The sequence below is a fragment of the Amaranthus tricolor genome, chromosome 3 (assembly GCF_026212465.1).
Source record: "Amaranthus tricolor cultivar Red isolate AtriRed21 chromosome 3, ASM2621246v1, whole genome shotgun sequence".
NCBI classification, from domain to species: domain Eukaryota; kingdom Viridiplantae; phylum Streptophyta; class Magnoliopsida; order Caryophyllales; family Amaranthaceae; genus Amaranthus; species Amaranthus tricolor.
In genome coordinates this window covers 31,623,179-31,638,073 of record NC_080049.1, presented here as the reverse complement: position 1 = coordinate 31,638,073, position 14,895 = coordinate 31,623,179, and positions in this window count along the sequence as shown.

Genomic DNA, 14,895 nt, shown 5'->3' with positions numbered 1-14,895 from the left:
CCCTAATATCAAATCTAATAAATATTCTAAATTTATTTATTAAATTATTTTTAAAATTAATTATTGTAGAATATCTTAATAATTGAAATAAAAAAAAAACCTTGAAGTTGGATTCTGTTCAGTGAGTACTAAGTAGGAAATAGGAGTAATAAGTAATGAATAAGAAAGATTGATTACGCTAAAGGACTCTTGTGAGGTTCATTATTGCTTCTCATCCTCATCTCTAATGTTCTTTAACCTTTGAGCTTTTACTTTTAGGGTTCGTTTGATAGTACTAATAATAATTAATTAGAATGTATTTTATCATAAAATAGATAATATTATTCCCATAGTAACACCACTATTAAGGTTTAATTAATTACATGCATCATTTGTGAATATATACATACAATATTCTTTGGCGTTTGAGATTTTACTTTTACGGTCCATTTGGTTGTTGTTACCAAACAGCGATAATAAAAATGAATTGTAATTAATATAAATTTTCATGTAATAGATCATATCATTCTGATGGTAACAACATTAATAAGGTTTAGTTAATTACTTGCATGATCTATGATAATTGAGTCTTGTCGTCTTATTTGAAGAATAAATTTCATTTTTCATAAGAAGGTCTTTCATTCGATTTTTTTGTGCTCTGTTTGAGCTGTTTTTAAACTCATGCTTTTGTGTTATCATGTCTAAGTTTTAAAATGACGGTAAACTGTATTTTTTATATTTATTTATAATATTTTTTAGTTCAAAAAGCTACTTTCTTAGAAATTTATTTTTAATATGAAAACATGAATTTAACAAATATCACTAATTATGCCATGTAAAAATTATGCTTTCATTTGTAGATTTTTTGAAGTCCATCGAGGAAGATATTATGTAAAAAGACAAAAATGCCACTTTGCACAAGCAATGACTTAAAAAAATATTGTAACAAACAATTTAATGGACTATTTTGTTTAATTAATATTACTAAAACTATGTTAATTTAAAAATCAAATCGCTTAAAATAAAAAAGACAGAAATTATCAAAGCATAGAATTTGTAATCTCTTACAACTCGGCATTTTCAATCAAGCAAACGTTATCTCATCCAACCCTATAACTATAGACAATAGTTACATTTTTGTCATGAATCATGCTTCATAACTAATCATTTAATTTTAAATACAAAACTTTAGTCATTTTATCAATTGAGTTAAATTATAAAATATTATAATAAAGTATTAACTCTTATATCAGTCTACATCAACTCAAATTTGAAATACAACAACATTTTAAAAAATACTAACAATTAATACTTCAAAAAACCAGCCGGTTCTAAGCCCATTGGGGTAACCGACCGCCTAGGTCCCTGGAAATAATGGCCTCAAATATTAAATGACGTTATTTAATTATAGTTTTGACCAACATTTTTTAAGAAATTTATTTGCAAATATTTTTTATATTTAAAGTATTTTTAGAATTTAATGTTACAATACATTTTATCCTAAATTATTTTTCTTAAAATATAAAAAAATTTATATTTTAGTATAATAAAAAGTCTAATTTTACAAGAATTACATAAATAAATAAGACCTCTAAAATTGTTTATTTGTCCCAAATAAAAAAGCAATGCCTTCAATAATGAAGCAAGATAAGTAAAGTAGTCAAGTTGAAGTGAAATACCTCAAAAGCCAAAATGATTCCTTTCCAATCTCATAAGGCGGCCCTTAAGGGGGTAACATGGTGGATCCCTCAAAATGCATTATTACATTACTCTTCCTATTTCCTATTTTGCGTGTCTTCTTTTCAAACAACACAATTCAATTTCAGCCTTCTTTTTTTTTAACTTCCTTTATTAATACACAAAATATTATCCTATGTGGCATGCTCTCATGACTTAAAACCCTATTACTCACCTCATTCATGCAATCAAAATACGCCACGTAAACAAGGGCAACAAATAGATGATTTGCTTCCAAACCTCCCAACAAATTTTTTGGTCCCACCTTTTTAGGTTTACTTGAAACCTATTCTCATCTATTTATAAAAATAATAAAATAAATTATTATGTGAGATGGTCTTTTCGAGAGACGTATTACATATATGAACTAAATAGTTCAATTTATACAACTTAAAGAGGAAATAAGAATGTGAGTTTTATGTTTTATAGTCGTCTCTCTGAAAGACAGTCTCTCACAAGAGTAGCTGTAATAAGTAATTACCCTCTTTTATAGTGAATTTGCCTTATTTTTTATTTCATTTAGTTCCAATAAATTTGTCTAATTTTTATTTTAAAATATAATTCCACCACTTTACTTTTATATTATCTATTTATTACTTCTAAATACTTTATCTCCGTGCTAAAAGTAAATGAGGCTAATTCATTAACACAAAAGATTACTTGTGAGAGTAAGGTTTTAAGGTTATGCTTTATGCATCTTCCATAAATGTATGAGTTATAAGTAATGTGATGTTAGAAGAAAAATATATGCAAGTATATATGGTGGAGCGTATGCAATGTGTTTATTTGCCCATGCATTTCTCCTTGGTAAACAGTTGCAAGCCACCTCACAAATCTCAACTAACTATTTTGTGGAATCAAAGGCATGCTTGAGTAGTGGAGGAAGTAGAGTGGTACCTTGTTCATATATGTTTGTAATTAATTAATCCAATATACAATGTTAAAATATTTTAATCAAATGAGTTTGTTTAGTTCACCTTAAAAAAAATATGTAATCAATAAAAATTTATTGCAATCATTAAAAAATAATTATAATTAGCATAAAACAGTTATAATTAGTAAAAATCATTTACAAATAGTAAAAGTTAGTTTTAATCAGTACAATTCAGTTATTATATTTATCACTATAATTTGGTTACAATTAACTGAAATCCATTTCGATTAGTAAAATTTAGTTTTTAATTAGTAAAAATCAGTTTTAATCAGTAAAAATTAATTTCAATCAACAAAATTCAGAGGAATTGGCAAAAAATCAAATGAACCAAATAGAGCCTTAATAGCATTAATAAATTAGATTATATATGATCATTTTGCTATTAATACCTTTGAGTACTTATACTAGTAGAAATTATTTTGAGATACTACAATATAGTTGGCTTATTTTCCGAACCTTGACCATAGTTTTTATAAACGGAATATACTGGATATGATGATCATGAATATACTTGGTTTATTACAAGCAAACAATCCACAATTAATGAAATACTAAAAAAGCACATATATATAAAAATTTTTGTATTTAGCCTTTATGTTTTATTTAAAATTTTATCGGTTTATCAAAAATGTTGAATATAATGTATTTAAAAAATTTTTAGCAACGAAAATAATAAATATAAAAAACACATTGATATAGAATGAAAATTCTAATAAAAAAATAATGAATTTTCTACTCTAGAAAGTTTATAGATAAAAAATCCAAAATGTTGAGTAGTTACTTAAAACAAGATTGATTGCAAAAGAAGTATATAATGTATAGATATGAGGTACGTACACGATATTATAATTGCACTTCAAGTCTTGAACAGCCATTGATTAATTAACTTAATTTGCTTGTCCCATTATTTACCAAAATTGATATCGAACTTAGAGCTTCTTCATCCAATTGACATATGACTCACACCAATCTCTATATCATATAAACGACCTTCATTTTACTTCATTCATTTTACTTGTATACCAAGTTAATTCCTTTTTTACTACTACGTTGTACAATTACAAAGCATTTTCACATGGAATTTAATTCAATCACACGTCTAATTTCTATGTTCCATTATAATTGTAGTATTTCTCTAATTTTAAATTTTCAAATTTTGTGCAACATTACTATATATTTTACTTTCTTCGTTTCAAAATTTTTGCAATGTTTAATTTTTGGCACAGTTTAATGCACTAATTCAATCTATAATATCTCTAATACTATATATGAAAAATTATAAAAATTTTCTATTGATAATCTTTGCATATAGATCAAAAACTAATTACAAATTAAGGGTGCTGAATAAATAATTCGGGCAATATTTCTTATGTTGCAAGTAATTTAAAACGAAGGAAGTATATTTTAAAAATTTCATAACAAAAGAAGTATATGTATACAAGGTAGAGCAAAACAATACGACAGTTTTTGGGCCCTATATATTATATTTTTTCGTAATTTTAAGGTCTAAAATTAAAAGCTAAACAAAAGTAAAAGTAATGCAAATTAATATTTGAGATTGGTAATTTACATGGGCATGCAATATATATGTGGTATGATGCACCTTTCACGTGCCTTTAACTAATCTTGTATATATATACTACTATACGGTTATAGATCATTATACATTGAATGATTTGTGAGTTACAAAGTTTAAGCTAAGTGTGAGATTAATTAGACGTTAAGTAAGGTGCTTAATGTATGTACTTGCATATATTGAATTGCATGCAAGAAAATGAATTTTGTTGGTACTTATGTACATATACACATTTAATTGGATCTAGCTACTTAATTAGGTTTGAGAGGCGTAATATAATGCCGTGATTTGGTAAATTCCCCTAGACAAAGCTATCCTTTGACGTAGGGTTTAGTGGACTCTAGCTTTTGCAATGTCATGCAAATTAAAGTACAATTTATACTTCTACATTAATAATAATGCATGCTTTAACGTGCTATTTGCTTGACCAATTAAGGAAATGTTATTCATTGACCTTAATAAGTTCAAAAATTTGTCAAAGCTAATAAGTTCTAACAATATGATAGAAAAATATGATACTAACCGAGTTACATTTGACTGATAGACTATAAGGAATTCGTTAATATATAAAGATTTTTTTTTTTGGAGTTATAAGTGGTCAAACATCTTAAATGACCCAAAAGCACCCTGTCAAGCTCCATACTTAAAAGCAAAAAATATCAACTCAAATATATAGAAAATAGATACATTATCATTTACCGTAGCTAGATTAGTTTTATAATAATGATAAATAAAAAAATATTACACAGGGTAGAAAATAGAGTTGTTTATGAACCATAATCTTCTGGTCCTTATTCTTTCATCATGTTAATTTTCCATATTATCCGTCCAAATCCCCAATTAACAGTTATAGTACAAATTTCAAGGGAGGTTCTGAGCATGTTCAATATGTTCGATTGTACTGAGCTCTGAAAAATTAAGGGTTTCAATATTAAATTACATAGTATATATTTAATGTCTAAAGATACAAATTTTTTAGAAAAATATCATAATTTTTAAAATTGTACAGGGCCTTCAAAAAATTTTTCAATTTTTTCTCCGCCACTAACAAATTTAGCACTATAATTATTAGTAATTGAAATATGAAAAAATTATTCTGAATAATTTCATCTATTGTCCATCTATTGTGAATAATCGCTACTATTGATCATTTCGAAATAATCCAAGCTTTGTATACTTTTTGCTGATATTACTCCTTGTCACATTTTAGCCGACTACTATAATTACGTATTAGCCGTTACACTCGCTTCTTTCTTCCTCTTTATGCTTCTTTTTTGGTCTTCCCATACTCCTCTTTGGTGGTAGGTACTTGTAGTAGATGGTTAAAATAAGACAATAGGTATCATTAGCAAAAAATATACTAAAATTATTTTATAATATTTAATAGTAGAGATTATTTACAGAAAACAGTTAAGACCAGATTATAATGACAATTTTTCGTAGAATAAAATTTCCCAACAAAGATATAAGTTGAAAAAGACATGGGTATCCATTTCCAAATGGACCATTCTAGATTATTGCATAGCATCAATTTTTTTCTCTTCAAGTTGAGACACAACGCTTCAAGATCACGCCTTTTCTCTTCACCTTAAATTTTCTTCTGGGCGGGCCCTATCCCCAACATTGATATTTGATGTAGGACCGACAGGCCCGTCTGGGCCATTTGGCCATGATAGGGTTGTGATTGAATTGTGAGCATCCCTCATTTCTTCCACTTGTGCCATAATACACACTTACCCCTCCTTATGATATCTCACTAATCACATAAATTACCCACTTATATGACGCCACGTGACATCTTGAAACAAGACTAGTAAATAAAATAAAGTAAATTTCTATCGATTACAAATAAAAAGTAAATTACAATGACATTAATATATAACACAATTTCAATTAATTAAAGTGCAAGTAAAATAAAAAATTAAATTTCAAGATTTTAAATGAGAGAAACAATGTAAAATATGAGAAAAAACATACGAGAAGGAAGCTATAGTAATATTTTATTTTTATGGCCATACTACTAAAATTACCATGTAGTTTTTCGAACAAAAAAGTAATATAGAAAAATCTAATCTTTTAACACTTTTCTATAAGATAAAACTTTGTTTAAAGTGAAATGATATTACTTTGACTTTGTTAAATTAGGCTGGACTTATTGTAAATGCCAGCATATTAACAGGGGACACAAGTGCACACATTTCATAAGCCAAGAAGATATATACCATCCCAAAACCATATGGCAATGGGAAGAAGGTCTCTAATAGCTTATAAAGCGTGCACACCATTTTCAATTTATCGATGTGGGATAACTCATCCCAACAGACTTATTATTATTTAATGAAAAATAAGATATATGTCTAAAATGACAATAAAAAAATAAAATAAAATAACTATTAGTACTCATTTTTGGAATATTGTGATAACTCCCCTATGCTACAAGCTATTAGGAGCCCAATTTATTCTTGTATCATTGATTGATAAAAAATATTGAATTGTGTACTATTAATTTCGTTATGATCATCTAAAATAAATTGATTCGGAGGAGGTCTTAGTAAAAAACGCTGATTTATAAAGTTAACAAATCGCCTTTATTTGGTACGATATAATATGGTAGGAATTTTGTAATTTTAATTTACCTTTTTAGTTTTATTTATTATATTATTTATTTTCGCAGTAATTTACAAATTACGGTTATTAATTAGAAATTATTGATTAATTAGTGTGCTGTGGAATTTAAGATGCTACATAATACTAGGTTCTCTATGTTTCTAAAAGTAGGGCTATATATGGGTGAATAAGATTCAATTTGTTGGTTGATTAATGATCACTAGTGGTTGAAATTATAAGTTCCTTCGTGAACATAGAATTCAAATTCAATGACTAAAAATAAAAGGAATATTTAATTAATGAAGGTGGATTGTTAATCTATCACTAATCTTAAAAGTTCCATGAACTTCGTTAAAAAAATCAAAAACAAAAAGGTAGGCTGCTTGAGAGACTTGCCTATTTGAAAAACTTGGTCATCACTTTACTTGAAAAATTAAACAATTATTCTATTTCTATTACAGTTTGTTTCACTGAATTTGCTTTTTAAATATGTTCTCATGATTTATAATAAAATACCATTAGAATCTACAATTTTTTTTATATTTTGTACAATAAATCTTCTAATAAGACTTGACTTAATTTCTAATACGTATTAAAATATTTGATGAGTGAATTTTCTTAATTCTTGTGTATCCAAAAGAAAAGGCAAAATGAATGGTGGCTAAATATGACATTAAGAATCATTTACAAAATTGGGTGACCATCGTATCAAGGCCTAAACACATCCCATCAATTGTAGACAAAATCAGCTAAACAATCGGAAAAAGTGAGATCTTCTCACCTTTCTTTTTCTTCTTTATATCATATACATAGGAAAATTACATGATTATTACTCGTTAATTTGACCCTCTTTAACTGATTTCTTTTCGCATACTTCTTCCGTTTTATAATACTTACTATTAATGATATTTTTCTATATAATATGTCACACTCAGTAGTAAGTATTATGAAACCGAGTAATTAGTATAAAGTTATAAACTTCCCAACTTACAAGTTAAGTAACCAAACTACACATCAAGGTCGAATCCGAGACATTAGTATATGATGGACTGAATTAAAGGTGAACATAGTTGTCTTTCGACACCTGCTTATGAGGGCACTAGATCTATTAATATCACAGCTTTTGATATTTTTTATAATTGATTTGTATATATATATATTTTTGCATTTAACTATTTCTATAGCGATTAATAAGTTGTGCTCTCTCTATCAATTATCCTAAATTCGCCACTAAATTGAACACTTATTTCAAAGATTGATCAACTTGATTGTCAATCCTATGTGTCATAAATAATTTATAATATTATTAATTGTTTTAAGTCAAATGATTTGGACATCGAGACGTCAATTTGTTTACGAGAAATATGTTTATTTACTTTACATTAAAATAAATTTAACAAGATTTTACATAAATATATTTTATTTTCAATATATACTTTAAAATTTTAATTTAAAGTTTTTTTTTTCTAAAATAAAAAATTCTATAATAGACAAAAAAAAAACAATATGATAAAACAAATGCGAAGATCAAATTAAAACGGGTCTAAGTTTCAGATGTTGATAAATAGAGTACGTTCCCGTCAAAATGAAATGTGAATTTCCCAAGAGGTTGACGTAAGGAAATTAAATGGGAGCCACTATGGACCTAATTCACATTTTCTGGATGCTTGATTAAGAGACCTCTTAAGTAAGACCTATAACTTTTTAGATTACAACACTAAATAATAATCCATTCCTTTATTTTAAATATCTCATTTGCTTTTGAATTATTATCATCAATCATTCTCAATTTATATTTCATTCTTAATTTATGTATTTAAACATAGTCAAATCAAATTTTATTTGATTCGTCTTAATATAATGTTTATTAATATCTAGTTTTCACAATTTTTAATTTTACACAATTATCACTGTTAAATATGAAAATAATGCTTGACAAACGTGCAAAAATTAAATGAAAAGTTTTAAATAACACAGAGCGAGTATTAATATTAAATTTTAGAAATATACATACTAATTCTAGTTTTAAATTTATTAATAAATAGTTTTGGGTTAAAATAAATAATGAGAATAACTTTAATTTTTGTGAATTTTGGAAAATATAATGGGATCATAGATTCAAAAACAAAAGTGTGCGTGAAGGAGTGAAACGTAATAAAGAACAAACGTAATAGAAAGGTAAACTTACCATGACATTTTTGAAGTTTCTTGGTTTTTAATGGTTGAAATTTTAGAAAATCAAGAATTGAAAAGTTTGAAAAATGTAGATTGTCCTTTTAGTCTCTACAAGGATTGCATGTGATCTAATTACTATTTAAGTCATAAACCTTGACTAGGCCGTTGATTTTGTAACTAACTTAAGTGATTATCAACTAACTACTCTTTTTTTCGAGATTTTTATATATTTTTAGTCTTTTTTTAAAAAAAAACTTTTCTATATTTTCTTAAAAAAAAACTTTTCTATATTTTTTTATAGCAATATTCTCATTATTTTCAACTCTTTAATATTATTTACAACTGTAGCGATTTCTTGAGAAATTAGAGTGTAACCATTAATCATCATTATTGAGTTCACATGTATCTTAACACCTCTACTCTTTGTGTTAAATCGGCTGATTTATGTCATATTGTCCTTACCTTAGTTCTTCATTTTACTAATTTATTATAATAGTTATTAATTATTATTGTTATTCAATATAATTAGAACAGTAGAACCCTATCCTTTTCAATTAAATATCTTATTTTTTGGAATATTCACTTCAAATATCACCTTTTTTGATGGTTAACTTTTTTCCTTTACTTAAATTTTTAACAAGTTGTTCCTATAAGTAAACTAACAATTTTCCCATTTTTTTCCTGTCCTTTCTCCTAATCTTTTTTTTTTAAATATTATTATTTTATTACGTACTTAATTACATTTTATTTTTTTTAACTTGCTACATTACTTAATTACTTTTTTTAATAAAACTATAATTTCTATCAATTTGATACATTACACTTAAAATTTTTGTTTTAAATTAGTATAATACAATAATTTCATTATAAAAAATAAGAGTATATAAAATTTTCAAGTCAAACAAAGAAAAATTTTCAATTAAAATACCAAGTCATTTCATCCTTAAATTACCACCTTACTTAAAAGGTTCTTACAAATTTAAGTAGTTCAAATCAAATGAAATGACAATAATAAAACAAGAGCTAGTTTCTTTTCAAATCCAACCCATTAAAATTAATTAAATTAAAAATAATAGTAAACTTACCGTACATATTAAGAATAATCTCTCAAAAGGAATTAAACAAAGGAAGGTGAGGTTGACAAAAGTGCGAAGAATTTGTAGGAGCAAAAGAAGGCAGAAAAAAAAAAGCAGAGAAAGGGGCAAACTGCTGAGACAGATGGAAGCAAAGAAGGAAGACACGAACGGTTAACATCACTCCTTCTCGTCCACGTCGGTTTATCTATGAATTATCCGATCCGGATTTCTGATGCCTTTCTTCTTTCGCTGTTTTCACCAAACTTATATTACCTTTCAAAACTATATACGCTCTCACACTAGAATTCATTGGGTTAAAAATGTAGATGTACATAAACGATGAATATTTCACTCTAAATAAAGGGTGATTATGATTCGAACCAATGACCTCTTATCATGTTAGCTCTGATATCATATCAAGAATCCAACTCAAACAAAAGCTTAAGTTGATGGTTGAGACTTCGGAATATATATATACTTTAACACGCCCCTTCATATGAAAACCCATTGGGTTAGAAATATGGATGCGCGTAAGCGCTGAATATTTCACTTTAAATTAGAGGTGGTCGAGATTCAAAATTAACCCGTGACCTCTTGTCACGTTGCATCTGATTCCATGTCAAGAAACCAACTCAACCAAAAACTTTAGCTCATGGTTGAAGTCTCAAAATATGTAATATATTCTAGCACCTCCTACGGCAATACCCACAACTGATTATGATGTATTATGCGGAAAGATATGACTACTAACAATTATAAGTATAATGGAACGGAGAAAATAACATTTGTGTGGGTTACTCTAAATTTACAAATAAAAATAATTTTTTCGTACTAAATTACTTTTAGTAGCAATAAACACAAAAACGAAAAAACATAATTTAAATGTAGCACTTTTTTCTATATATCTTTTATCTTTTCATACCTATATATTTTGCCATCTGCATACTCCTGCGGTTCTGTTCTAGGGACTAGGATATTGCCATGACTTCAACTCCACACTTTTTCACTCAACCTACTCCTTTTCTCTTATAAATGGAGTTGAATCAAATTAAACTTAACCAAACAAAAATTGTACAAATTGAATTAAACAAAAAATTATCATTTTTTTTAGTATTTCTTGAGGGTTTAGTTATAATTTTTGAATTTATTCAACAAAAATTATAACAAAAAATCTTTATGATTATCACCAAAACAAAATACGCTGAATGATTAAAGTCATCGATTGTAATATTATTGTACATGTAATGTCATTATTATTATTATTATTATTATTATTATTATTATTATATTTTAGCTAATGCGTCTCTTTAAAAGACCGTCTCTTACAATAATTTGCGTTTTACTAAAAAAAATCTATTTTATCGTCACCTTATATACGTATTAAACAATAATGAACTTTTTTATTGAACTAACTCAATTTTGCTAAATTAATAACAAAAAAATTAATTTATTTTATTTCAGTTAAATTATGCATTATTTTCCCTATGTATGAGTTCAATTATGCACCTCTTGAAAAAATATCCGCTATAAATCCAATGACGAAGTGTACGCAAGTGTACTCAAACTTGCCATCTATTTAAATAACCTTATAAATAAATTATTTTAGAGTACAAAAATTACGTGTTTCAACTATTCATCTCCTCCATTAGCCGGTAAACAAAAAGATATTTTTTTCTTAAAAAATGGAGAGAGATATCAACATATTAATACAAATATTATGATGTTTCAGCTACATTTTTATTGTAAAATTAGTCTTTAATTATCATGCATCACCCATATATTTTATAATCAAAAATCAACAACTGGCTAAAACAATTCAATTATGTCGGTAATTTCTAATTTACATAAAAGTCATCTAATAAATTAGTCGAATTAGATCCGCGGCGGACTCGTAACGACTTGATTTATAAAATTTTGTTTCGGATTAGAGCCATTGGCCAAGCGGACCTAAGATATTTAAAATTTTAATATATGAGCTAGGTTACGCAACTTGATTTATAAAATACCTTATGTAGTGTTTGAGAACAAGTATTTCATTTCAAATTATAAATTTTAATTATGAAATCATAAATAAAAAATTTGAGAATGACAAGGTTTAGGTAGCCATTTTCAAATCCTCAATTTTAACTACTTTGAAAGCAATAATGGAATTTAATTCAAATTCAAATTTGAAATTTTTTAATTTGCCAAACAATAAATTTGAGCCAATTTCAAATTTTCAAATAAAATCACTGTTTCCAAGCATATCATATCAATATGCATTTTTAAGGTACACTAATATGTTGTATAATAATCATTTAACCCTAATTAAGAGCTTAACTATTATCACTAATTTATCATTAATAATAGTTAATTAGAAAAGATTCAATGAAGTAAGAGAGCAAGTTAAGCCAAACACACAAGACAAGCGTCGTTGTTGATGTGACAAATATTAGTAAAATTACGGCGACATGATACCATATTAGCGTTTTACAAACTTACGCGACCTTATATATTTTTATTGCTAAAATTTAGCATCTTTTATTTATTCCTCTATTTCATCATTTTTGCTCTAATTGTCACATTTTTCGATATAACTATCACTATTAATAATAAGTATAATAAAAAAAATTATATATACAATTTTATTAAGAAAGAAGTTAATGACTTTTTAATGTAATTTAATATTGTATCTGCTATGAAAATATAAAATACCTTATTATATTATACTATTTTGCTTTTTATTCTTTCTTGAGAAGTTATATAACTACATAAACATTAATTTTTTCGTTTTTCATATTAAATTCTCTTGAAAAATTAAAAAAATTGATAATAAAGAGAATTTGTTGATTATACTATACTATATATATTAAAGCATTTAATTTCAACATGGGCGTCCATAGCATAGTGGTATACAGCATATGACCCCAATATTAGAGGAGCCCTAAAAATCCGTTGTTGTACTCCTTATTTGATTTAATCTTCAATTATGACAAACATACATATACTAATTTACACGAGAGTAACCAAGTAAGAGCAATAAAGAGTCAAATATTATTAGTTTAATAAATTGAGAGATCTTATTATATACTAATATTTTGATGTTTTATTTTCTTAAATCATAAGAGTTTATAAGATAAAATTGACATAGGATTTCAAAATTAAATATATGAGAAAACCTTGAATGTCAATGACTTATCTTTTAATTATAAAAAAAATTTCCAACAAAAGTTTTAAAGGTAAAAAGACAAATATTCAACGAATTAGTAAATATTCATTTTCATTAATATGAAATTTTCAAGGTGAATATAAAAATATTCTATTATAAATATAAATTCAAATCATTTTTTTAAATAAAATGTCGATATTAATAATTAAATTAAGATATTTGGTTGATGTATTAAAGAGTTAAAGCTAGTAATTAAGTATTAATGTTATTCAATTCAATTGAAGAGCCAAGAGATATACTTGTACAAGCTTTTGAAGTGGGCAAAGTGATCATCAGCATTCATGTTTTTTTTTTCTCATATTCTGCGGCTGCTTGAAAATGACTTGAAGTTTAGTGCACTAAATCCATTATTTTCCCTTTCACCTGAAAATATTAGCCTAAATTGGCAACTTTTTCTTTAGTTAGTGCTTAAATAGACTTTTAGTACACCACTTTTCCTTTCTTCCTTATTCATATTATGGATGTAGTACAATCCTAACACCCACAATACATTGTTCATCTATTATGCTCTTGTACTACTCTTTTGAGCTTACCCATTTCTCATTAAATTTGCTTCATTTTTATTTTTAGTCGCAATTTATATTCTTTTTTTAATTTTTATTTATATATTTAATTAATATTTGCATCTCATCTACACATTTTTCTCATTTTACCGTAATAAATCACTTTACTCATTTTTCTTAATTTTCCCTCTCATTGCTTTTGAGGCAAAATTGAAGAGATAGAGCGAGTACGTACATGACAAGCCACTAGAAATGTATAAATAAGCATAAATTTTGAAATATACATTTATGCAAGCATCTTTAAATTCATATGTGCATTCACCACTAATAAAGATCATTTATAATTCAAAATTCAAAATCATTTAGAACATTGTGACAACTACATTTAATGGTTTTTTCTTGCGTCATATTTATCGATTTAATTTACAAAATAGGTAAATTTGTTATAAATTAATTTGTAATATTATTTAAAATTGGCAAGTGTAATAAATTGTTAGAGAATATTCTAATTAGATTTAAAAGAAATTACCTATTTTGTAATTATCTTATTTGACTAAACTTAATTTATATATTTGAATAATTAATGCATTAATGAAATATTCTTTTAATTAATTTTGGACCTTGATTTCTATAAATAAATATGATATTTGAAGGTCAACCAATATATTAATATAGATCATCATGAATTATTCTCTAACTAATCTAAATTATATAATTGGTTTTATTACCTTTCTTAAGTTTTATGTAATTGAACTTAAATGATGTGTTTGGCTTAACGTGTTAGCAACTTAACAAAGATAATTTGGAATTGGCAAATGAATTATTTATTTCCAAAGCTACTAATTCTCCTTCATGATGATAAACTTACCACCAATATATGATCGGTAAATTAAACACTGTTGTTGATCAGTCACTCGAATGAATTTTAATTACGTAAAACAATTGATGTTTTACAAAGTTATCTTTCATAATAAATATACTCCTATTTGTTTCAAATAATTATTTTAATAAATAAAAATATTAAAATTAATAATTTCTATCAAAAAAGGCATCAATGCAAAAAATATCATGAAATGCCGGGCAATAGATTGTATGTTGTT